A 23,868-nucleotide genomic window follows, 5' to 3' on the forward strand; every position below is an offset into this window, starting at 1 on the left:
CTGGAAGCTGTGGGTGCTCGACAGCTGGGGTGTCCTGGCACCCTTCCCCTTGGCCCTGGGATGCCATCTCCACTGCTGTGTGCGTTGTTCTCAGTGGTTCACTGCTCCTGTTGGAACTGCCTGAGTTACTCTGGGGTCTTTGAGAGGTCCGCCCCGGCCCTGCCTTGCGAGGGCTGCTGTGACTGATGCAGGACAGCTGGCTTGCTCCGAAGCAGGGCCTGTGGCCTCAGAGACCACAGCTGGCATTAGTAGAGAAAGGCCGAGAGCTGTGGATACGGTGAATACTAGCAGCCAGTGCTCAGAGGGCACTTCCTGGGGGCCAGGCGCTGTTCTAAGCACCTCGCCCCACAGCAGCCCCACAAGGTAAACATTCGCAGCATCATTCCCTTTTGCACAAGAGACTCAATGGGAGAGGTGGGGGCCCTTGTCCAAGTTCATGACGCCCGCAGGCACCTGGGCTGGGGTTCAAGGTCAGGCAGGCTGGCCCCTCTCCTGCACCTCCCCTGTCATCTTACAAAATGTAGGGTATGGTCTTAATCCCACAACTAGCAGACAAGGCAGGTGGTGTCGGCTCACTTTACAGAAGAGGCCCCGATGCAGAGGTGGAGTAACTTTCAAGGACACCCAGCGAGTAAGGGGTAGGGCTGGAGTTCAGAGCTGGGGCGCCCTGCCTCCGGAGCCCGCGTCCTTTCCACTGTACCCCACCGCACTCCTTAAAAGGTGCCCTTTGCCAGGCACTTTCTATAAACATTACTTCATTTAATTCCTCTCTGATGAGACAAGCGTTATTCCATATCACAAGTTAAGAAACCGGTTCAGAGAAATTGACTTGCCCAAGGTCATGTCTAAAAAGCGATGATGCCAGATTTGAACCCAGGTGGGGGGTCTGGCCTCTCTGCCCTGCGTGGGTGTAGAGAAAGGCTGGCAGAGGCCACGGGGCCAGGGCAGGGCCCCTGCGCCGCCCCAAGCTCCTCTCCTTAAAAGGTGTGCTGCGGGGCGAGGCGATCTCGCGGCCACTGCCATCCCAGGTTGGCAGTCACTGCCCATGAGGCTGTTCACAGCGTGAGTCACTGGCTGAGCACTGAATCTTCAGGGTGATCCTGTTTGACTAATTCCATGGCGCTGACCTCACCAGGATGCTGCTGGCTCTGCATCGTCAGGCCCGCTGTCACCCTCTGAGGGGTTGGCAGTGCAGCTACAGGGCCTGGTGGTCCTGCTGGGGGGCAGGTGGACCAGCCCCAGCCCCTCTGAAGCAAAGACACCTGCTGAAAGCATGGGAAAGGGGGCACAGCCACAGGCTGCCCCTCAGCCCCAAGACGCCCTGGGGGGTGGCTTCTACGCATTCCCCTGACGCTGGCTATATCCAGCTGGCCTGGAGGCGGGAAGCAGGGCTGGAAGCTTAGATTCCTTGTGCTGGCCTCTTTACCTGAGTTCTCCGCTGTAATCCCACCACTGCTCTGCCAGGCAGGCTTCTGCCCATTTCCCAGATGAGGAGATGAGCGCAGAGTGAGGTCAGTGGGATGGCTGAGAAGCTGCTCCGATGAGGACTGCTCACCCTCCCAGAGCATTAGCAGGTCTCAGAAGCATTTGGATGAATGAGTGGTGGCCACCAACCTGGGTTCCTTCTAAACATACGGAACATGGGAGGGAAACTGACCATCCCCTCAAGAAGCTTGTGCTCGAAGACAGCAGAGCAAGGGGCTGCGGATCACTCCTGAACTGATGTCCGAGTGTGAGGGGACCTTGAGTTTCCTCCAGTCTCCCCCATGAGGGCACGGGGAGGGGGTGACTTGCTCAGGTCACAGCCTGTTTGTCATAGAGACTTGAAGGCACATGTCCTGCCTTTAGCCAGCCCTAAAATGAAAATGAGTCACGGCCCGTTCTCCCCTGGGCTCCAGGAGAGGTAAGAGAGGAGGGCGCTGTGTCTCTGAGAAGGGCAGTCTCCGGGGCCAGGACCTGTCCGGCCAAGGGGATGTGGACGGTGCTGTGGCCAATGCCCTTCCCAGCAGTCCCTGCCCAGCGAGGGCCGGGTCCAGCTCAGCCCCCACCCCAGCCACCTGGGGAAAGCTTCTCAGGAAAGTGAAGGTGGTTCTGGCCAGGCTGCCGGAAATCCCTAACGTGCAGGCCCTGGGCTGGGAGGGAGCAGAGAACAATGGTGGCAGCGGCCAGGATGCTGAGCCACAGACAAGGCTTCCAGGCCTGATGCCGCAGTTCCTCTCTGCTGCCCGGAACACCAGCTGCGGGTGTGACCCTGACCCAGTCCCCAGGGCTCACCTCCATGGCTCTGCAGGAAATCTGAGCCACTGGTTGTTCCAAGGAGCCTCACGTCTGCAGCCACCTCCTCACAGCCTTTTGGAAGCTGGAGGCCTCCCCCGGCCACTCCATGGTGGTGTAGGTAGGGCAGGAAGAATCAGATCTGGGTTCACGCCCAGACCTTGCCACCCACGAGTTGTGTGGTTGTGGGCAAGTTGCCTCCCCATTCTGAGGCTCAGTTGTCACATCAGTAAAATGGGGACGATGATGGCTAGCACTCGCTGAGTGCGTGTTACATGTACCATCTTGCTGAGTCTTAAACAACCCCGAGAGGCAGGGACTATCATTCTCGCCATTCTACAGACAAGGAAACTGAGGCCGAGAGTTTAATTAACTTGGCATCAACAGTGTCGAAGTTGGGCTGGCCCCGTGGTGTAGCAGTCAAATTCAGCAGGCTTCCAGGTGTGACCTACACCACTCATCAGCCATGCTGTGGTGGTGACCCACATACAAAATAGAGGAAGATTGGCAACAGATGTTAGCTCAGGGCTACTCTTCCTCAGCCAAAACAAAAAACAAAAAAACAGTGTCAAAGTCTGGATCTGAACTCAGATGTATTTAATTCCAAAGTCTCTAGATTCTTACCCATTACCTATACCGCTTTCCCTTTAGGACAAGGTTTTTCACCATTTTGAGCCTCAATTGCACCCTCTGCAAACTGGAGCCAAGAGCAATCCCTACCGAATTAGGCCATCGTGAGGATCAAACTGGGAAGCGTGTAGAAGCATTGTGGTGCCTAGTGGGAGCTCAGGAAGCACCCATCACATTGCTCTACCCCCCTCAGCTTCCCCTGAACTAAGCTATGTCTTAAACGGGAAACACCAGGCTTCCCGAGATAAGGGCCCCAGCACCTCACCATGGGACAGGCCTGTCATTGTACCAAGCTGTGTATTTGGCTCTGCGTCCTGGCCCTGGTCCCTGCCACCGCCCCCTCCTGCTCCAGGGCTGGCTCAGTGGTGCCCATGGCTCAGGCACCCGGGGAGCTGGAGGTGGTGACCTCACTCTTGGAGAGTGCCCACTGGAACTCACCCTGAGTCCTCTGTTCTCCATGCCTCCTGGCCACATCTGACGGCCCTCTCACTCAGCCTCCAATCTAGCCGTCCACATGCCGCCACTGCCACCGATGGGAGACCTCCTGTGAGCTAGGACAATGCTGCTACACAGCCACTAATAGTTAATTGGCGGTGAGCTGGTTCCCCACCTTCAGCCAGCTTCCTGGGTGACCACAGGCAAGTAGCTGTCTATCTCTGGTCTGCTGCGTTCCTCAACCTCCCAGCAAGGAGGCAGTCCAGCACTGATCCCTTTGTGCCCCGCAGTGCCAATGCCACACCCACATCCGACCCTCTTAACACCTACCTGAGGTACAGACTGTTCCCATTTCATGTATGAGGAAACTGAGGCCCAGAGAGGTAGTGTGACATGCCCAAGACACACCCTGGGAAACGGGCCCAGGATGGGCTGACCCCGTCCCCTCTCCCTCCCGATTTGCCACACTGCTGCCTCAGGAGGGTCAAAGGATGGCTCTTCTCATGCCAAGAGTGCAGACTTCGGGCCTCTCTCTCTTCTCTGCTTCCCCGGCTCTGGCCGCTGGCTGGAGGGAGGAGGTTCTCTCCGCTCAGGATCTACTCCTGAGGCTGGAACAGTGTCTCCAGCCCAACCATCACCTCAGCCAGCTGGTGTCTGTGAGTGCCGCTCCGGGGCTGTGGGTCCTAGGCTTTAGGAATTCCAAGCAGAGGAAGACACAGCCCCCGCCCTCAAGGAGCTCACAGCAAACTCATCAAGACAACCGAGAGCATCAATGCCACAGCAGGACAGGGAGCATTACCATCCTGATGATAACGTGTAGAATGATGGGAAGCCCTGAAGAGCCATGGTCAGCCGGAGCTGGCAGGTGAACCACAGAGAGGAGGTGACGTTCAACAAGGGGTTTGTTTTGAAGAATTGAATAGGACTGGGCCTGAGAGGCAAGCAGTGGGAAGAGCATTCCGGGCCGAGGGAACAGTATGTGCAAAGGCACAGACATGGGAAAGTATGTACATGATCCATCTAAAGAGGGAGGCTGGGATGCAGGAGGCCGAGGGTCCCCCACTGAGGGAGCTGGAGGTAAGCTTTGAATGGGGCCTTGGAGTCACCTAGACCTGGTTCCAATCCTAGCCCTCCCTCACTAGCCAAGTCTCAGTTTTCTTCATCTCTGAAATGGGAGGAGAGTACCTCCTCATGGTGGAGAGACGGACATGAGATGATGAATGCAATGGCGGAGCGCAGAGCTGTTATGTGGTAAGCATCCTATCGAACGTTTCTAGGCATGCGTATTAGTGCCATAGACTGGGTGGATTGACCAACAGAAATTTATTTCTCACAGTTCTCAGGGCTGGAAGTCCAAGATCAAGGTGTAAGGGGCCGGCCCAGTGGCCGAGTCGTTAATGTCTCGAGCTCTGCTTCAGCGGCCCTGGGTTTGCCAGTTCGAATCCTGGGCGTGGACATGGCACCATTCATCAGGCCATGCTGACGTGGCGTCCCACATGCCACAACTAGAAGGACCCACAACTAAAAATACACAACTATGTACCAGGGGGCTTTGGGGAGAAAAAGGAAAAATAAAATCTTTAAAAAAAAGTTAAAAACTAAATTAAAAAAAAAAGTGTCAGCGGGTTTGGTTTCTCCTCGGCTTGCAGAGGCCACCTTCTCGCTGTGTCCTCCCAGGGTCCTTCCTCTGCACCAGCGCATCCTTCGTGTCTCATTGTGTGTCCAAATTTCGTTTTCTTATAAGGACACCAGTCGTATTGGATGGGGGCCACCCGCATGGCCTCATTAACTGAATCACCTCTGTAAAGGCCCTGTCTCCAAATACCATCACGTTCTGAGGTCCTGGGGGTTAGGGCTCAGCATAGGAATTTGGGGACACACAGCTCAGCCCACAACAGCCTGTTATGTAGCTTAATAATAACGGCCAACAAGCAGAGGTTCCAGGCACTGTTCTAAACACTGTATATTAACTCCTCCGATGCTCATGTAACCCTGGGAGGTAGGTCCTATTATCTGACTCTCGTTTATGGTGAGGAAACTGAGGCACAAAGGGCTTGGGTTCTGGCCTCAGGTCACACAGCTAGGAAGGGGCAGAGCTAGGAGGTACACTCAGACAGTCTGACTCCGGGGTCCCTGCCCTTCTCCTTTTTGGCCCAAACACCACCCCACAGAGGAAGCTCCTGGGGGGAGCTTCCCACGAACTCCCTCTGGTGCATCCCAGCCCAGGGGAAGTCTCAGCAAGGGTCACACCACGAACATTTCCCCACTGCCCAGTATTTAGGTATTTTTCAGTTAGTATTTTGTCCCTTACAGATTAGGCTGGAATGAACATGTTTGAACATAGAGCTTAGTTCTTCTCTTGGATTTTATAGATGTGGGATTCCCTGGGGAAAGGGAGCACTTTATTGTTGCTGAGAGCGAGGAAGGAGTGTCCCGAGGCCTGAAACCCGAGCTGGGTTCCCTCGGAGCACCTGCACCTCTCACCTGTGGGTTTACTTTGGGGGAGGGGAGGCTGAGCAGCAGGAATGTCATTAGACCTGCCCCACCTCCAGCCACCTTTAGTCCCAGCCACCTCTGCCTTGGAAAGTTCCAGGCTCCAAATTCTGGCATTTCTGAGACCCAGAGTCCGAAGCAACCATTTCGTATAAGGATCAGGTTATGGTCTGGGTCTGGGGCGGAACCCGGGAATGTGCATTTTTAAAGGCGCAGCAATTCGGATGCAGATAATCCTGGATTACGACGCTTTGAGAAAATGCAGCTCCTAAGACCACAGCCCCCTCCAAGCCCATCCTATCGCACCTCCTCCTCAAGCACCTTCTGCGTCCCACCCTTCCCATGGGGACGGGCACAAAGGAGCACAGGAAACTGCAAGATGAGTGAAGGAAGGAGGAAGGAAGTGTGTGCCTTACCAAGGAGTGCTTCTGTGCCAGGCCCTGTGCCTGGTCTGGTCCCCATCCTCATCCCACGGCCCAGACCCCATTACAGAGGAGGCCTGGCTGGGCCCCAGCACCTCTGCCACCTCCCATGTGACTTTGGGCACCACTGTGTCCCTGAGCCACCGAGTACTCCCTCCCCTTGACACAGGCATGTTGGTTGTTCCCATCTTATTTCCTGTCTACGTGGTTCCATCTCACTGGGTCCCTATGATGCTGAGATAAGGGAAGGAAGCTACCAAGTCTGGAAGAGGAGAGGAAAATGGAAGCCCAGAGAGCGTAAGGCATTGCCTGGGGTCAACCAGCAAGCAAGAAGAGAGAATCCAGACGCAGCTCTGGGCTCCCACTGCTGGTCTTGGGGTTGCTCTTGACTGAGGCTGGCAGGGAGGTGGAAGGAGACAGAGTATTTCTAAAGGAGGGGAGTCCCCCTGGGGGTCCCTTCTCCCTGCCAAGTCCCTGGAGCCAGGCAAGGCCCTCCTTTCTATGCCTGCACTGGCTTGCCCCATTGAGTATCCCACATGGCCCGGGAATGACTTTACGGTGGTGGCAGGTAGGGGACTGGCTGCCCAGGGGGCCTGGCATTTGCTCAGCGCTTGGCCCTGACCAGTGAGCCACAGCCCGGCCAACGTCAGGGCTCAGAGTGGGCGTCTCCTCCTCGGCACAGGGAAGGAAGGCAGGCTCTGCGGGGCTGGGCCCAGGCCCTCCCCGGCTCAGCGCTGGCCGGCGTGGGCTCTGGGGACTAGGCAGAGATGCCGGCTTCCCTGGACGGTGGCCCAGGAGGATGCAGCAGGCGGGCCAGGAGGCCTGGGAAGATGTGTGCATGAGGCCCGGGCTGCTCCCTGGGGCTGCTCGGCCTGCGATGCCTCCTCTCTGGAGGCTGCATTTCCCAGAACTCCGCTCTCCCCGAGTCAGGAGCCTCAAGCCAGGAAGGCCCTCAGAGACCAGTCCCACTCCAGTTATGGAGGAAACCAGGCCCAGCGAGGGGGCGGAGGGGAGCGGGGGAGCCTGCGGCCAGCTGAGGAGTGGTCAAGGCAGGCGCTGGCTCTTCAGAAACCCCCCTAGCTGTGCTCCCTTCTCCAGCTGTCCATCAACCAGACCATCACCAGTGTCCAAATGTCTGTCTCCCCAACCAGACCAAGAGCCCTAGCGGGTGGGGCTGGCCTTCTCCTTTTCAGGGCGCAGGAGGGGCCCGCGCATCTGTGTCAGAGTGAGCCGACCTCCACGCCTCAGGCCTGTGCCCTCTGATGCTCCTGTCCCCACCCTGTTGTGCTGTGTCTGACTTCTGTGGGGAGTAAAGAGAGAGAGTGACTTTTTTAGCTGCCCAGACCCTCTAGGCTGGAGAGCATCATCTCCTCTTCAGGAAACTCACTAAAAAGCTTGGGGACGGTGGCACAGGCCCGGAGGAGGGCGGAGGGTGGCGGTTCTCAGAGACCGAGGCTCCGAACTTGATGTAGGGGGACCAACCATCCTGGTTTGCCTGAGACTTAAGAGGGGTCCTGGGACACTGGAATTTGAGGGCTAAAAGCAGGACGAGTCTTGACTCTGCCATCACTGTGTAACCGTGGGTAAGTCACTTCACCTCTGCACGCATGGGAGGTTTACCTGGAAAGTGGGGTCAATAGCTATCCTGCGTCCCCTGGGGCTGCCATGAAGCTCCCGGGAGACCGTGGGGGGCGAGTCAGAAGGGCTTCATCCCTGCACTTGGGGGGTTTGATGGCCACTCTTAGGGGTGGCCATGCTGGTGAGGGACCTCCTCCCTCGCCCCCCCCCCCCCACTCCTGCCTGAAATTCATTGATTCGCCAGCAAACGTGCAAGTGCCAGGCACAGGATATGCACAGGATGGCGGGGAGGAGCCGGGCCCTGAGGGAAGTCAGTGAGCTCGCACATGGGTTATTAGAGCACAGGAAGGTGAATTTGTCCAACAACCAATTTTCATGAGCAGTTACCACGTGCCAGGCCCTGTCTTGAGCATTTTATGAACATTCACTCATTGGAACCTCACGATAACACAGTGAGGGGGGAATTATTTTTCCCCCATTTTGTAGATGAAGAAATGGAGGCTCAGAAAGTTTCAATAATCAGGGAGAGGACACTAAGAGGTATCTTTTTGAAGGATGAGCATGTCTGAGTGTGCACAAGGGAAGGACTTTCTAGGAGGGAGCAGCAGGTGCAAAGGTTGGGAAGCACGGAACAGCATGATGCCTCCAGGGAACTGCAAGTTCACAGAGGTCTGTGTCCTGAACTGAAGGTTGACACTTAGCCTGCAAGCCACGGGAGGCTGTGAAGAGCTTTCAGGAGTGAAGGGGAGGTTGGAGAAGAGCAATTGGACAAACGAGAGTTTTTTAAAGATCTGAGCTGTGAGGAGAGCTTGGAGGGAGAAGAGTGGAAGCCAGGTGACCAGTGGGCTGACTCGTGCTGGTCACTTCCTCTTAGGTTTAAAGTTTTGTCCCACCAAGACGGGTTCAGTCAACCCAACACTTCAGAGGGATAAACGGCTAATGTTTAGCCATGCCCTGGCCGTGGGGTGACAGAGACTTCCATAGTGCCAGTTAGAAAAAGGCGCCCACTTGGGGCAGTCCGGCCCGGGAGGGCTCCCCATCCGACCTCGGACTGGGAGCCTAGGGCAGGAGACAGGAGCTAGGTAAATCGGTGAGTGAGCGCCCCAAGGAGGGGTCACTGAAGGGCCTCCTCCCCCAGCCACCTAGTCAGGACCTGCGGGAGGTGAAGGAAGCAACCGGCCCACAGGGCCAGGTCGAGTCGGTCAAGTTCAGCTCCTGTAGGGCGGGGCCCGGCGCCCCTCTCAACCTGGGCAGGGGTGCAGAGGGACCGCCCCCTCCCCCCCGCAAAGGGCCCTGGGGGACCTGGGGGCATCCCTAGGCAGGTCCTGCCGTTGCAGAGAAACGTCTCCCGCAGCACTTCTGCAGGCCCGGGGCGGGGCCACCCAGGTGGGAGGCCCGCCCCTCCGCCGCGCCTGCCCTTATAAGGTGAGCGCGCCCAGCGCCCTGCTCGAGCGGCTGTCGTAACCTGCGTCCGCCCGCGGGGGCGCCCTGCCAAGGCCGCGCCCCCAGCGCCTTCGTGCCGGGAAGCGCCGCCTCGCCTCGCCCCGCCCGGCCCCGCGGCCCCCGGAGGCTGTTTCCCGCACCGGCTCCGAGGGGACCCATGGCCCGGCCGCGTCCGGGTCCCCACCTGCGCCCGCTCCCATCCTGCGCGCGGAGCCTTGGGCCCCCGAGCGAGCGGCGGGTGTAGTTGGGCCAGAAAGCGGGTCGGGGAGGGGAGTCGGGCCAGCCCGCCGGGCGCGGGCGCCTGGCGTCTGCTCAGTGCCTGGCCTTGAACTCAGCTGTAAGAAGTCGACCGGCTTCCGCCAACTTTCCGCCAACTTGCGAGGTCTGGCTTAGTAAAAGCCACCAATTTGGAACCCCGACCTGGGTTTGAATCTAACTAGGTCGCTTACTGGCTTTGTGAACTGTGGGCAAGTTAGGTCGTTTTTCTGTGCCTCAGTTTCCTCATCTGTAAAACGGGGCTATGATGGCTCATTCCTCAGGGTTGCGGGGAAATGAAATGTGTTCGTGTGAGTTAGCACTTCTCAGAAGCGGTCCTAGTTATCTGCGGGTCCTCGAGCCCTGAAGTCCCCAGGGTCAGAGGTGAGACCCGAACCCCCAGTGTCTGCGACTCTGAGTTCAGCCTTCGTCCCTGGTCTTGTCTGCCAGTGTTAGGGGACGTAGGCGCAGTTTTTAAAAACACGTTCACGCGTCAGTAGTTCCCGGTTAGGGTCAAGGAGAAGTCTTTTGCTAGAATGTCTCCAGCGCCTCCTTAGCGATCCCCCCTTTCAGCAAAGGAAAGACAGGCCTCTGACCGGGAGCCTTGGGCAGGAGATAGGAGCGAGGTAAATTTAACGGCATGACTTTGTTTTTGGTGATTTTAGAGTTTCCATCAAGAGGTTAGAATTGCTATTTCTGGCACTTGGCTTTCCATACATGGTAGTGACATAATATCCCCTTAATGTTTTTCTTATGAAAATGCTCAGACATAGACACAAGGGCATAGAGAATAAACTATAATGATCCTTCATATGTTCATCTAATGTTCACTTTTCAACTATATAAGTTAATGTGTTAAAATGTGAGCTGATTTTTAAGAGAATAAGAAAAAAGTACAAAGAGTTCGAAGTCCTGAGCCTGCTCGCAGAGCCTGAGGTTTGGCACGATCGCCTGGGCTGCGGGTAGGTGCCGGAGGAGTGAAGGAGGGGTCCCTCCGCACCCCCTCTCCTCCGCACCTGCGGCGGGAGGAGGGGCAACCTGAGCAGCCGAGGGCTGAGCCCAGCTCGGCCTCAGTGGTGCGCGCCTGCAGCGCGCAAGTTCGTCTCCGGACCGCGCCACCTGGCCGCCTGTAGACTCGTCTTCTCGCTTGAGTTGCTGTTGCATTCGCTTTCTCAGCTGCCCACCGGGTCCTTGGGCACCCACCCGGCACACGAGAGCCAGTGGAATTTTCTTTTTATTTATTTATTTTTAAAGATTTTATTTTTTTCTTTTTTCTCTCCAAAGCACCCCCATACATGGTTGTATACTCTTTGTTGTGGGTCCTTCTAGTTGTGGCATGTGGGATGATGCCTGAGCATGGTTTGATGAGCAGTGTCATGTCCGGGCCCAGGATTTGAACCAACGAAACACTGGGCCGCCTGCAGCGGAGTGCGCGAACTTAACCACTCAGCCAGGGAGCCAGCCCCAGTGGAATTTTCTAAACCATGAATCTTATTACCTCTCCTATTTAAACCCTCCCACGGCCCCGGAGTGCCTGCAAGGAAAAAGAGCCAGCCCCTAGCAGGGCACATGTGCCTTCCGTGGTCTGGGGCCCACAGACCTCTCCGTTCCCGTTCCTACCACTTCCTCCTTATGCTTTACTCTCAGGCCATTTGCAGTTTCTGAATATTCATTCAGTAAATATTTCATGCGTTAGGATGCGGCACTAGAAATGGCACTCTGCAGTGGTGAGCAGCCCAGCAGGGGTGGTCCGCGCCCTCTCTCCTGGAGTTACCATCTAGTGGGGAGTTAAATAAATAAGTGTAAAAAATTTTTAGGTGTCCTGTGCTCTAAAGGACCTACAAAGTACCAAGGGAGTTTTTGCCTTTTGCCTGGAAGTCCCCCCCAACCCCCTCAACCCCCGCCCTGTCTTAGTTCTTTGCCTGGTGGCTCTGGCCCTCCTCCTAGATGCAGATACAGTGGCATCAGCTCCCCGGGGTGCCCCTGCATATGCCTTTATTGGGGCCCTTACTGAGCCCTGAGCACTGAGGGGTGATTTACATGCCAGTCTCTCTCACTGGACCAAATTTCTCCAGGATGTCTGGTGGTCTAGCGTCCCCAGGAGCTTGTGGGTTGCACAGCGATTGTTGGATGATTATTAAAGCAGCAAGGCTCGGCTCCAAAACCCCCACCTCCAGAGCAATTCAACCTTCAACCCGTCATTCATTCACTCATTTTAAAGGAACGAGTGCATTCATCCATCAAGTCAGAATGTGCTAAGCATCCCTGATATGGACCCGTTGATTCACAGCGAGTGAGCGCTGTGCTGTGGCAGATGGTGGGACTGCCAACGGTGAAGTGTCATCCACTGGGGCCCCTGGGGGATGACTGCCAGAGGGATGTCATTTGAACAGGGCCTCCTTGGGTGAAGGCCGGGTTGGGGGTCAGGCTGAGAGAAGGAGGAATTTGAAAGAAGCGAGAGGTGTCCACGTGTGCAGTCGCTGGGGTGGGGCGCCCAGCTGGGTGTGGCCAAGGAGCTGAGGCAGGTAGGTGGGGCCCCAGTGGGAAGGGCCCTATGTGCCAGCAAACTTTCCCCAGCTGGTGACCAAAGGGGTTGACGCATGATCTAAGGCAGTGGCTTTTCAAGGTTTTTTGACTGTGACCAGGAATAAGAAATAGGTTATATCACAGTCTGGCACAACACACCAAATTGAAACCAGAGTTTCATTTCAGAAGAGACCATTTACTCTTCTTTTTTTAAAGATTTTATTTTTTTCCTTTTTCTCCCCAAAGCTCCCTGGTACATAGTTGTATATTCTTCGTTGTGGGTCCTTCTAGTTGTGGCATGTGGGACGCTGCCTCAGCGTGGTTTGATGAGCAGTGACATGTCCGCGCCCAGGATTCGAACCGACAAAACACTGGGCCGCCTGCAGCGGAGCGAGTGAAGTTAACCACTCGGCCACAGGGCCAGCCCCAAGACCGTTTCCTCTTACTACCCAAGATGCACTCTGATATTTTCTCTTCTATTTTGTTATCGTCATCATCCTCATCATTAAATTCTGACTGTGACTTACTAAATTAATTTCAACATCCACCAGTGGGTCACGACCTGCGGTTTGAAAAACATTGATCCAAGAGTCCTTCCGGCCCCAAGCCTGAGGGTCTAGTGGTGGCTGCAGGGCCCCTTCTGGTTCGTAGAGAACGTTAACTTTCAGGATCTGGAGAGGCGGCCTTCGCCCCACAGCTAGTTTAACCTGTAAAGCAGCTTAAGAAGGTGGGACGGGTCCACCCCTGCAGCCGTGTGGCACCCCCCCGCCCCCCTCATCAGAAGACTTCTTGGCCACAGGGTGCTTCTAGGTGGAGCTCCCAGGTGGGGCTGAGATCCAAACGAGAGGGAGGAGAGCCACCCCAGGACATCTCCCCCTCATCTCTCACCCTGTCCTCCACCCCGGAGGACACTTGGAAGTCTCCACTTGGCCTCTAGTTCCCTTGCCAGGCTTGCCCTGGACACCAGCAGCCCCAGGAGTGGGGTTGGGTAGGATAGGGAGGAAAAGGGTGGCTGAGGCCCCCTGTGTGCCATCACCAGGGCCACTTCTTCCGCCTGGCCTCTTACCTGTGCTAACTGCCTTGCCCGCGGCTGGCACCTGGGCTTAGCCGAGGGTGGGTACAAGGGCCAAGCTCCTCCTCCCCGTCCAAATTCCTCTTCCATCAGGGATCTCTGAGGCCTCTGGAGAGATGGGGGAAACCTGGGATAGAGGGGTGGCCCCAACTGGTAGTCCTGGGCTCTCAGAACATGGGAGCCAGCGGGCACCTTAGAAATGGTGTCCAACGCCCTCATTTTATTGATGTGGAAACTGAGGCCCAGAGAGGGCAGGGAACTCATCCAAGATTACATGGGAGTTAGTCTCTGAGTGACTACTGGAGACCCAGGTCTCTTGCTCCAAATCCAGTGCTCTTTCTTTTCATCATTCTGTGTTGGGGGTCTGCAGAAGGGGAGGGGCCTGGGGAAGGGGCTTGGAGAGATCGCCTGTCAGGGAGAAGCTGATGGCATGCTTGCCAGGACCCCAGCCTGTGAGACCTGCGTCCTGGCTGTCCTTCGGCTGCCCTCTTTCTGTGGCCCCTGCCAGAGTTCCTGCCCTCTCTGGGCTGCAAAACAAGGGGGTGGGACCAGTGAGCCCTGGAGCCCCCAGGGCTCTGAGCCTGAGCCCTGCCCTCGCCTTGTGTGTGGGAAGCGCTCCCTCCCCCACCCCAAGTTCAGAGGAGACCCTCTCCTCCCCATCTCCAGGGGCCTGAGCTGCCTGGGGGAGTGACAGGGGAGGGTCAGGCCTGTGGGAACCTGCGTTCCCCCAGGAATTTGCTGCTGCCCTGGGGCCTCAGGATTAGGGTGGTGGCTTCTAGTCCTTTCTTTCTGGAGACACTGGATATGGCCTGAAATCCAGGCAGAGGGGCCCTCCCCCTCCCCAGAGTCTTGCCGGCTCCTCTGAGCACTAGCTACACACTTTGCGTTCTCAGCTTGCTTTCCTTTTCCACGTGGGTGTGGGGTTCCAGCAGGACCCACAGCTTCTTGGGGTGGGTTTGAGACCCCCACGTCTGCAGTCCCAGGCTCTTACAGTGGGGAGGGATTTGGGCCTCTCCCCGGGGGGGGGGGGGGTGGGCAGCGAGAGTCCTGGCTAAGAGCTGGGGCTCTCCATGGAAAGTGCCTGGGACCAAGCCCCAGCCCTCTGCTGGCCCGCCGGGTGGCCTTGGGGACAGCTTATCTCGCTGTGCCTCAGAGCCCTCATCTGTGGGTCGAGGATAGTTGTAACCACTTTGAAGATCAAATGCAGGAATCCAGGTACCCTCTCAGCCTGTGGCTGGCCCACGGCCGGCCCTCACGGATTGTGCTGCGTGGGTACATTACTCCAGTGTTCCTCCACGTGGTGCAAGCCCCTGGAGAGGAGAGGAGCCCGGAGCTGTGCCGGGGTTCCCCTACATTACCCCCGTGTGCCCTGCAGGGACCCCATGCAGTAAATATGCCCACGGCCTCCTTTCGCAGACACTGAGGCTCACAGAGTGGAGGGACTTGCCGAGGTCCCACAGCCAGCAGGGAGGGACTCTAAGCCACGGCTCCCTGGCTACGGGGCTCTTGACCCTCCCTCCCACTCCCCAACTGACTCAACAACGTTCCCACCAGATGGACCCCAGCCCCTGTGTCTTGGCGCGGGCTGCCAGAACCGAACACCTCAGGCTGGGGGCTGGAGCAGCAGACATTTCTTCCTCAGAGTTCTGGCGGCTGGAAGCCCGGGGTCAGGGTGCCAGCAGCACGGTGGGGGTCTCGGGGAGGGCCCTCTTCCTGGTGTACAGAGAAGCTGTCTTCTCGTGTCCTCACAAGGCAGAGAGAGAAGGCTGGCTGCCTCCTCTTCTTCGAAGGGTGCTAGTCCCACCATGGGGGTGCACCTCCCAAAGGCCCAGCTCCTAACACCACCCCTCACGGTCCAACATACGAATCTGGGGGACACAAAACTTCAATCTGTAGCACCCTCTTTCCTCAAGTCCCGGACTCAAGAGGTTTTCTGAAGTTGAACAGTTCTGACCGTTAGCTGGCGCCTCCTAGAGAGATGGTGTAATATCAGTCGGGATTCTTCCGTTTCAAGCCATGGAAACTGACTCTGAATAATTGAGCAGAAGAAAAATGGCGGTGGAGTTGCTTCTTGGAACCCAACCGGCTGGAACACAGGAAGGGCCGGATGCCTGGACCTCCCCCGACGCGTCTCTCCCCAGTGGCCTCTGTGCCTTTGTCCTGAAAGAGAGGACTTTAAGGTTGGGAGTGCCTGAGCTCCACCTCAGGAGCTCCATGGACCTGGGTTCCCGCCTAGCTCCAACACTTACTCTTCAGCAGCTGAGTCTGTCTGTGGACCACTTCTCCAGGATCTGGCCATCAGACGCTCTCGCTTTGAGTGTCTCTCATCAAGGTTCAGATCTTGGGAAATAGAGTGGGCTGCCTAGCTTGGGTCACAGGCCTGCCCCTGGATAAAAGGGGCAGAACCTTGTGGCTGGCAGCCATAACCAAATGGAACAGGGGAGGGGTAGATCCCCAAAGGAACAGATCGCTATGATCAGAACAAGGAGGTGAGTGATGCTGGGGAGGCAAATCAGAAGCTTTCGACCCTGGGATTCTACTATTGGCCCTAGTCCTGGCCTTCCTGAAAATAAATCTCTCTTTCCCTCCCTCAAACATTTATTGAGTGCTTGCTGTATTTCAGGAACAATACTAGGCCCTGGGAATAAAAGGATGCATCAGACTCAGGCCAGCCCTGGGGAACTCATCTAATCCAGATCAGCATACACTGCTGTTCAGCCATGACAAGGCCAAGGCAGACATTGCCAATCGACCGCAGCACATTTTCCCTGGGAGCCTGGGCTCAGCCTCAACATTCTGCTCTGTGCAGAGCTCCCGGTAGCCAGCTGTCACCCACTGGAGTTGGTCCAAAATGTGGAAACTCTTTGCTGCGCCTAGCCAAAAACATTCCTCTTTCCCATAACAATTCTTCTGATATTTAGAAACAGCAGAATTCCCCTCTGCTCCCCACGGGGTCATTTCTTCTCCTTGGGGAAAATGGCATTGATGCCTTTAACTCCCGACCCTGGTCGGCTGTTGAGTCATTCCTGTGGTTAGGAGTCAGCACACCGCTCCTGCAGACAGAAAGACGACATCTGAGGCCCGGCCCTACCACCGCCCCTGTCTGAGCCTCGGGTTTTAAATGAGTTTTCTACGGCTGCTCTAACAAATTACCGCAAATTTAGTGGCTTAAAATAAGACAAATATATTGTCCTACAATTCTGGAGGTCTGAAGTCCAAAGTGAATCTCACGGAGCTAAAATCCAGGCGACATCAGGGCTGTGTTCTTTCTGGAGGCTCCAGGCGAGAATCCGTTTGCCTGCCTTTTCTGGCTTCTAGATGCCGCCCGTGCTCCTTGGCTTATGGGGGACACACGCATGCAGACCACATCAGCCCAGCCTCTGCTTCCGTCGTCACATCTCTTTTCTGACTCTCTGACCAATGTGGTCTGCATGTGTGTATCCCCCCAAAAACCGTATGTTGAAGGCCTGACCCCCAAAGATGGCAGTGTTCGTAAGTGGGCCTTTGGGAAGTGCTGGGGCTATGAGGGTGGAGCCCTCATGGATGGGATGAGATCCCTAGCCCCTTCCGCCACGTAAGGACACAGTGAGATGTCAGCCACGAGCCGGGAAGAGGACCCTTAGTAGGAAGTGACCATGCTGGCTCCTTCATCTCGAACTTCCAGCCTCCAGGACTGTGAGAAATACATTTCTGTTGTTTGTAAGCCACCCACTCTGTGGGTTCTTGTTTTTGTTTTGGGCGTTTTTTTTAAAAGATTTTTATTTATTTATTTTATCTTTTAAATTTGTTTTTGGAGGAAGATTAGCCCTGAGCTAACCTGCTGCCAATCCTCCTCCTTTTGCTGAGGAAGACTGGCCCTGAGCTAACATCAGTGCCCATCTTCCTCCACTTTATATGTGGGATGCCTGGAACAGCATGGCTTGTCAAGCGGTGCCATGTCCACACCCCAGATCCAAACCAGCGAACCCCAGGCCGCCGAAGTGGAACACATGCACTTAACCGCTGTGCCACTGGGCCGGCCCTGTGTTTTTTGGGTTTTTTTGTGAGGAAGATTGGCCCTGAGCTAACATCGGTTGCCAATCTTCCTCTTGTTGCTTCATGAGCTGCGTGGCTTGATGAGCAGTGTGTAGGTCCGCGCCCGGGATCCGAAGCTATGAACTCCGGGCCACTGAAGTGGAGCGTGCAAACTTAACCACTCCGCCACCAGGCCGGCCTCTTGTGTTACTCCATTATAGCAACCTGAACAGACTGAGACCCTGACCCTCCACCTCCCTGTCATTACGGCTTGTCATGACATCAGGCCCCCTTGGATAATCCAGAATAATCTCCCCATCTGAAGATCCTCATCAAATTCACGTCTGCAAAGTTCTTTTTGCCACGTGAGGTAACATTCATAGGTTCCAGGGACTGGAGCACGGTCATCTTTGGGGGCCGTGCTTCTGTCTGCACAGGTTCGTTCTCTGTAAATGGGGGGATGGATAACCTGCTTCACAGGCTTCTGGGGAAGGTTATGTGACACGGTTCCTCTGAAGCCCTGAGCAGAGTGGCTGGCCTATAGGGAAGCACTTGTCATCGTGCATCTACTAGGGGACTTCTGAGTTCCTGTGAGCCATCATCGGAGAGAGCTCAGGCCCCGAGCCCTGACCTGGCCCCTGGAGGCCACCTCTTCTCTTCCTTCTGGGCACCCTCTGTCCCACCCTGGGACGGAGCATCTTCTCAAGCACCCCACCTGCAGGCGGATCCAGTGGGAGCGTCCCCACTGCACAGGTGAGGCTCGAGGTTTGCGCAGGTGAGTGGCATGCCTGAGGCCGTGCAGGTGGGAGGTGCTGGAGCTCAGGCTGGAACCGGTCAGTGCTCTTTCTACATCACCGTGTGTCTCCACCCTTGGGCGCCTCCCGTCACAGTGCCACCTGGACACAGGGCCCAGGGGCCTCAGGGGAAGCTCCACCCAGCCACTCCCGGGCCCAGCCCAAACCCGGGGACCGCTCCCTCCTCACCAGTCATGTGTCATTTGGGGCAAGACCCTGCCTTCGGCTCTAGTCTCAAGGTCTGATAACTAACTTACACTCAGGTAGAAATGGCTGATAATACCTTCAGGGGCTACCTGCTCCTTTTAAGGGGATGTTTGGGGTAACCAGGAAGAAAAAGAGCTCATGGCGGGGCTCAGGCGCCTTGTCAGGAACGTCTGGAGGACACCTGTGTGTGTTGTCAGGAAGGTGACGGACTTCCCACGCGCAGACAGAATGGTCTCGTGGAAATGGCACAGGGCACTGCTATGGCTGGGTCGTCAATGCCTGGGGACCTTGGGCGAGTCACTTCGTTTCCCTAGGCCTTCATTTGCTGACCTGTAAGCCGGCATTGTTCCTACCTCAGCTTCCACAGGGAGGATTACATGAGACAACCTTTATCAGGTGGCCTCTCCTCCCCAGTGGCCCTGCAGGCTGCTCTGAGCTGAGCCCAAACAGGGCAATGTCACCCCAGGTTACAAAGTATGCAGGTCCCTTCCTGGGATCGCACCATGTGCCACCATCTGTGCCACCTCCCAAAGGACTGCCTTGGGTCAGAGTGCCTGGCAGTACCTGCTTCTGGAAGCTTTCCTTGATGCCAGCCTGAGTTCCCAGCCCTGGAGGAGGCAGTGAGGGCTGTGTAGAGAGCACTGGGCTGGGAGTCAGGGGCCGGGCTCTGGTCCTGGCTTTGCCACTGACTCGCTGTGTGACCTGGACCATTCCCTGTCCCTCTCTGGGCCTGAAAAATGAGAGTGAGATGTAAGGATGTGTAAAGGCCCTTCCCACGCTAGCTTGATAGCTGTCCTCTGGATCCCTGAGCAGCCCTACCTATCCCCTTGGATATGGTAATGCAGCACATCCCGCTGGAGGTGTTCCCGCAGCGTCAGTGAGATGTGCTGTTTTTCCTCCTGCATCACTAAGTTCTTGGAGGGAAGGCGCGTCCTTGTTCTGCCTTCGGCCCCTGAGCTCTACACATTGTGCTCCATGAAGACCTGCTGATCAATTCCCCACTTCTGCTCAGAAGACCACTTTTCTTTCAAGGTGCCACTTCCTCCAGGAAGTCTTCCCAGATGCCACCACCTCTCTACAGACGCACATATAGAATTCCCTCCCACCCCCACACTTCTCCCCTTGCTCTTGTAAGCCCTCCCTTTCAGACTTGTGGGGAAGTCTTCCTTGTTCCTAGCACCGTGCCTGGCCCACCCAATAAATGGGGGTTGAATTCACTTGAATTACAGTCTAAGGGGAGAGACGAGAGAGAGAGATATGAAAGGGGCATCAGAGTCTGCAGAGACGGAGGCCACAGCTGGAAGGGGCTCTTCCCCAGGAAGGCCTGCAGATGGCAAACAGCTGGCCAGGGGTGGCTGTGACTCATCTGACCCCTGCAGGCCAGGGAATGCTGAGACAGGAGTCCAAGGCCAAAAGGAATTTTGGTAAGGATAACACAAGCCCTGGAGTATTTCTAGAATGCAGGAGGTTAAGGGTGCGGGAGCTTGATCAGGGCAAACTGCCTGATGATGTTCCTTATTCACTTACTTTTTTGGTCTGGATAAAATATTCATATGGTACAAAATTCAGAAGGTGCAAAGGAGGCACAGTGAAAAGTCTCCACACCGTGCCCCTCCATGCCTGCCCCCCAGGCCCCTCCCCAGAAGCTGCCTGTGTTTCCGGTTGCTTCTGCATGTATCCTTCCTGTATTCTTTTCTCCTTTTTTTTTTCTGATGAGGAAGATTGGCCCTGAGCTAACATCTGTGCTAAGCTAATCTTCCTCCCCTGTACGTGTGGGACACTGCCACAGCCTGGCTTTATGAGTGGTGTGTAGATCTGCGCCCAGGATCCAAACCCGGGGCCGCTGAAGCAGAGCGTGCAAACTTAACCACTATGCCACCGGGCAGCACCCCTTTTCTCCTTTTTTGATGCAGGGAAGCATGTCATTCCCACTGTTCTTCCCTTTGCTTTCTCCCTTGACACATCTCTGAGAGCATTTCACATGAGCACGTAGAGAGCTTCCTCATGGGTTTTCTTTGGCTATATTTAGAATTGTCAGATAAAATACAGGACACCCAGCTAAATCTGAATTATTTGAACTTCAGAAAAAGAACAAATAATTTTTTACTTTCATTTATTTATTTATTTAAGATTTTATTTTTCCTTTTTCTCCCCAAAGCCCCCACGTACATAGTTGTATATTTTCAGTTGTGGGTCCTTCTAGTTGTGGTATGTGGGATGCCACCCCAACATGGCCTGATGAGCGGTGCCATGTCTGCACCCAGGATCCGAACTGGCAAAACCCTGGGCCACCGAAGCAGAGTGCGCGAACTTAATCACTCGGCCATGGGCCGGCCCCAGAACAAATAATTTTTTAGTATAAGTTTACCCCATACAATATTTGGGACATACTTATACTAAAAAAACCCTCTTCTTTATCAGAAATTTGATCTTCACTGAGCATACTTAAATCTGGCCCTCCTCACCATACTGCATGGGAACTCCTTCTGATTAGGTCTTTGGGGGCCTCAGAAATCGGGCACCTGGACCTGGCAGGCATCTGTTCCCCGGCCTTATTCTGAATTGGACTCTACACGCACCAGGGTTTGGGCCCGGTGCTGGATTTCCATCTCCAGACCTCAGTTACTGTGATAAGAAATGAAAGGCTCCTAAGAGTCATCCAGTCCACCTGCCTTGTTTGAGGCCCAGAGAGGGGAATGACTCACGCAAGATCACACAGCAAGTCGGAGCAGAGCTGGGGCTAGGCCCTGGGTCTCCTGTCTCCCAGCCAGTTTTTCCCATGCTGCTAAGTATAATATGCTCATGAGGTTCAAGAGCAGCTGTTCTAAGACTAAGCTTTTGGAACACACACACAGACACTCGGGAAGCCAGGAGCAAAGGGCTCCAAGTTCTCTTGTGGGGAGCAGCTAGCCCACAGAACACCTGTGCCCTGGCTCCTCAGTCAGGGGGTATTCAGCCCCGGGTCTGAACCCCAGAAGGCCCCACTAATGGTAATAATAATAATATAATAACAATAACAGCTACCACTGTCAGGTGCATATACTTGTTTGGTGCTTTACGTAATGCCCCTTTTGAGCCTCCCGGGGTCCTGCAAGATGAGTGTGACAAGTTCCATTTCCCCTAGCTGGACACTGAGGCTCAGAAAAGATAAACAATGTCATCATTTGCCAAGATCCCCCAACTATGATGTGGCAGTGCTGGCATTTTAACCCAGAGATGTTTGACCCCAAGGCTCAACTCTTTCCACTGGGTGTATTACACTTGTCAATGTGTTTGTGCCATTGTTTAGGTAAGAAAACTGGTGCTTGTGACAAGCCCTTTCCCTGAGGCCACTTTAGTTTTACAAGGGCCCAAAGCAGGAACAAACTCCAGGTCACTGTGGCCCACGGGACGGGGGCAACCCTCACCAGTCCCTCGCTTGACCTTTGACGCACGTCATGACCCTGCCCCAGCCCATTTCTCCAGTGCATCTTCTGCTGTTCTGGCCACCTCCCCAATACATCACTCCACTCCCTTGCCTCCACACCTCCACACTTTGACACTTTGGGTTGTAAGGGAGGAAGAAAATTCCTCTACCCTCTAGGTTCTTCTGGCTGGTTTAGGAATTAGATTGACATGAGACAGAATAACAGGAGAAAATCAAGCAAAGTTTAATAATATGTATACATGGGAGAAACCCAGGAAGTCTGAGTAACTCACTCAGAATGGCCAAAGCTGCCACTTTAAATACCATCTCCAGCTAAAGACAAAGGAGGACGTTGGGGGTAGTGGTTTGGGACTTCAAAGGGGAGGAAGGCAGTTCACATGGAAATGGAAAAGTAAATGTTTGGTAGACAGAATTTTGATAAGAGTGGGCTTAGCAAGGACCCTCACAGTCTATCGATAGCCAGAGTTATCTATGGTGATGGCCTGTCCTGGGGACAAGCATTCTATCTTAAATTCTTTTAGGCAGTTAGGGGGAAGGTCAAAGTTTCTTTAAGAGTCTCTTGTCCTTAACCAAAGAGACACATTTTGGGGTGGCCAATTCTGACCCCTCCCCACCCCCCAGTTCTGCCTTTGAAACTTTAAGAAGTTTCATAGTCCAAAGGTGAGTTGGTAGATTGTTTCATCTCACTGAACACATTTCTTGGTCCTGATAATAGATCAGTGCAATTAAATTTATTTCAGGAGGTGGTGATGCAGGTAGGCTCCCAAAGTTAGGCCTGTATTGTGTAAGCAAGCAATCAGGTATTTAATAAGAAACATTTTTATAGGAATAAAAAGAAAAACAAGGTTAATGGTTAGAGCAAATTATAAACCAGTTTCTGAGTCCAGGGGACAGCCAGTGAAGAAGATTTCTAGATGTTAGGGTCAAAGCATCTTTTGTAGTTTGAAATGTCTCTGATGATGTCATCAGGTGTTCAGGTGCCCTTTTGAGTGGCTTACTCAGCAACAGGCATGCTATCGTGGTGATCTCGCTTAAGTTTATATCAAGTTATCCAGCTTCAGTCTGCAAGGCTTCAGGAGCAGGCGTGGTTTCAGTCCTTAATGATTTCAAATGAAAATGATGGAAAAAATTGAAAATGTTAGTTTGTAGCCAGATATTTCAGGAGACTAGAAGAATTCAGGATCCAGTCCAGTTTACAGGTAGGAAACAAAACCTCAAAGACAACTAACAGAATTGGAATCTAATATGTATACATGTGTACTATGGTTTCTACTGAAATATAATTTTTCTCTCTAAAATCACCCTCATTTTTACCAAATATAGCCAAATTAAGACTAATTGCTTTGTAAAGTAAGTCTAGTTTCAGTAAACTTGGCCCAATTATTTACTTTAATACAGCAAGAATAGCCATTGATCATATAGGCTCTTTTAAATCTGCTTTGCTGGAACTTTTCATCAGGAATCTCAGATTGAACTTTAAAGGCCTCTTGAGGCCAGGCTAAGCCAAGGACTTGTCATCAGACAAGGCCTGTAATACCTATAGATTTGGGTGAATTCTTCTCTTCTTTTGAGGTTCCCCAAAGTATTTTGAGGTTCCTTGCACCTGCTAGAGAAGTGACCTGCTTTACTCACCTGGTAAGGTTGCTGGGAAACCTGTAAGTCAGGTACCAGGCCAATATTTTCAAGTGGCTTTATTTCATGAAGTCCAATCTTTGTTTTTCAAAAGCTGTCAGGTCATATCTGAGTCTATATATTTTTCTCAAATATGACATTCCAGTCAAAGTAATATAATCAATGTTCTGTAATATAATCAATATTTCCAATTTGGTCCTGTTAGAAGGTTAACAGATTCTTATTGAACTTATGTAAATAACTATAGTGCCATGAAAATACAATGATCACTCACTAAGAGTTTTCAAATTCTGGAAGGATCAGGTAGGGAGAAAAATATAAATATTTCAAATCTGCTTACAAAAGTATAATTTACCAAATTGCTATAAGTCATAGTTAGCTTGAGAGAAAAGAGAAAAAGGTTTCCTGAAATCTGAAAAGACAAAATTTTTTTTTTTAAAGATTGCACCTGAGTTAACAACTGTTGCCAAGCTTTTTTTTTCTGCTTTATCTCCCCAAACCGCCTGTACATAGCTGTATATTTTTAGTTGTAGGTCCTTCTAGCTGTGGCATGTGGGATGCCACCTCAATGTGGCCTGACAAGTGGTGCCATGTCCGTGCCTAGGATTCAAACCAGTGAAACCCTGGGCCACCACAGCAGAGCGTGCGAACTTAACCACTCAGCCA

The sequence above is a fragment of the Equus asinus genome, chromosome 4 (assembly GCF_041296235.1).
Source record: "Equus asinus isolate D_3611 breed Donkey chromosome 4, EquAss-T2T_v2, whole genome shotgun sequence".
Lineage (NCBI taxonomy): Eukaryota > Metazoa > Chordata > Mammalia > Perissodactyla > Equidae > Equus > Equus asinus.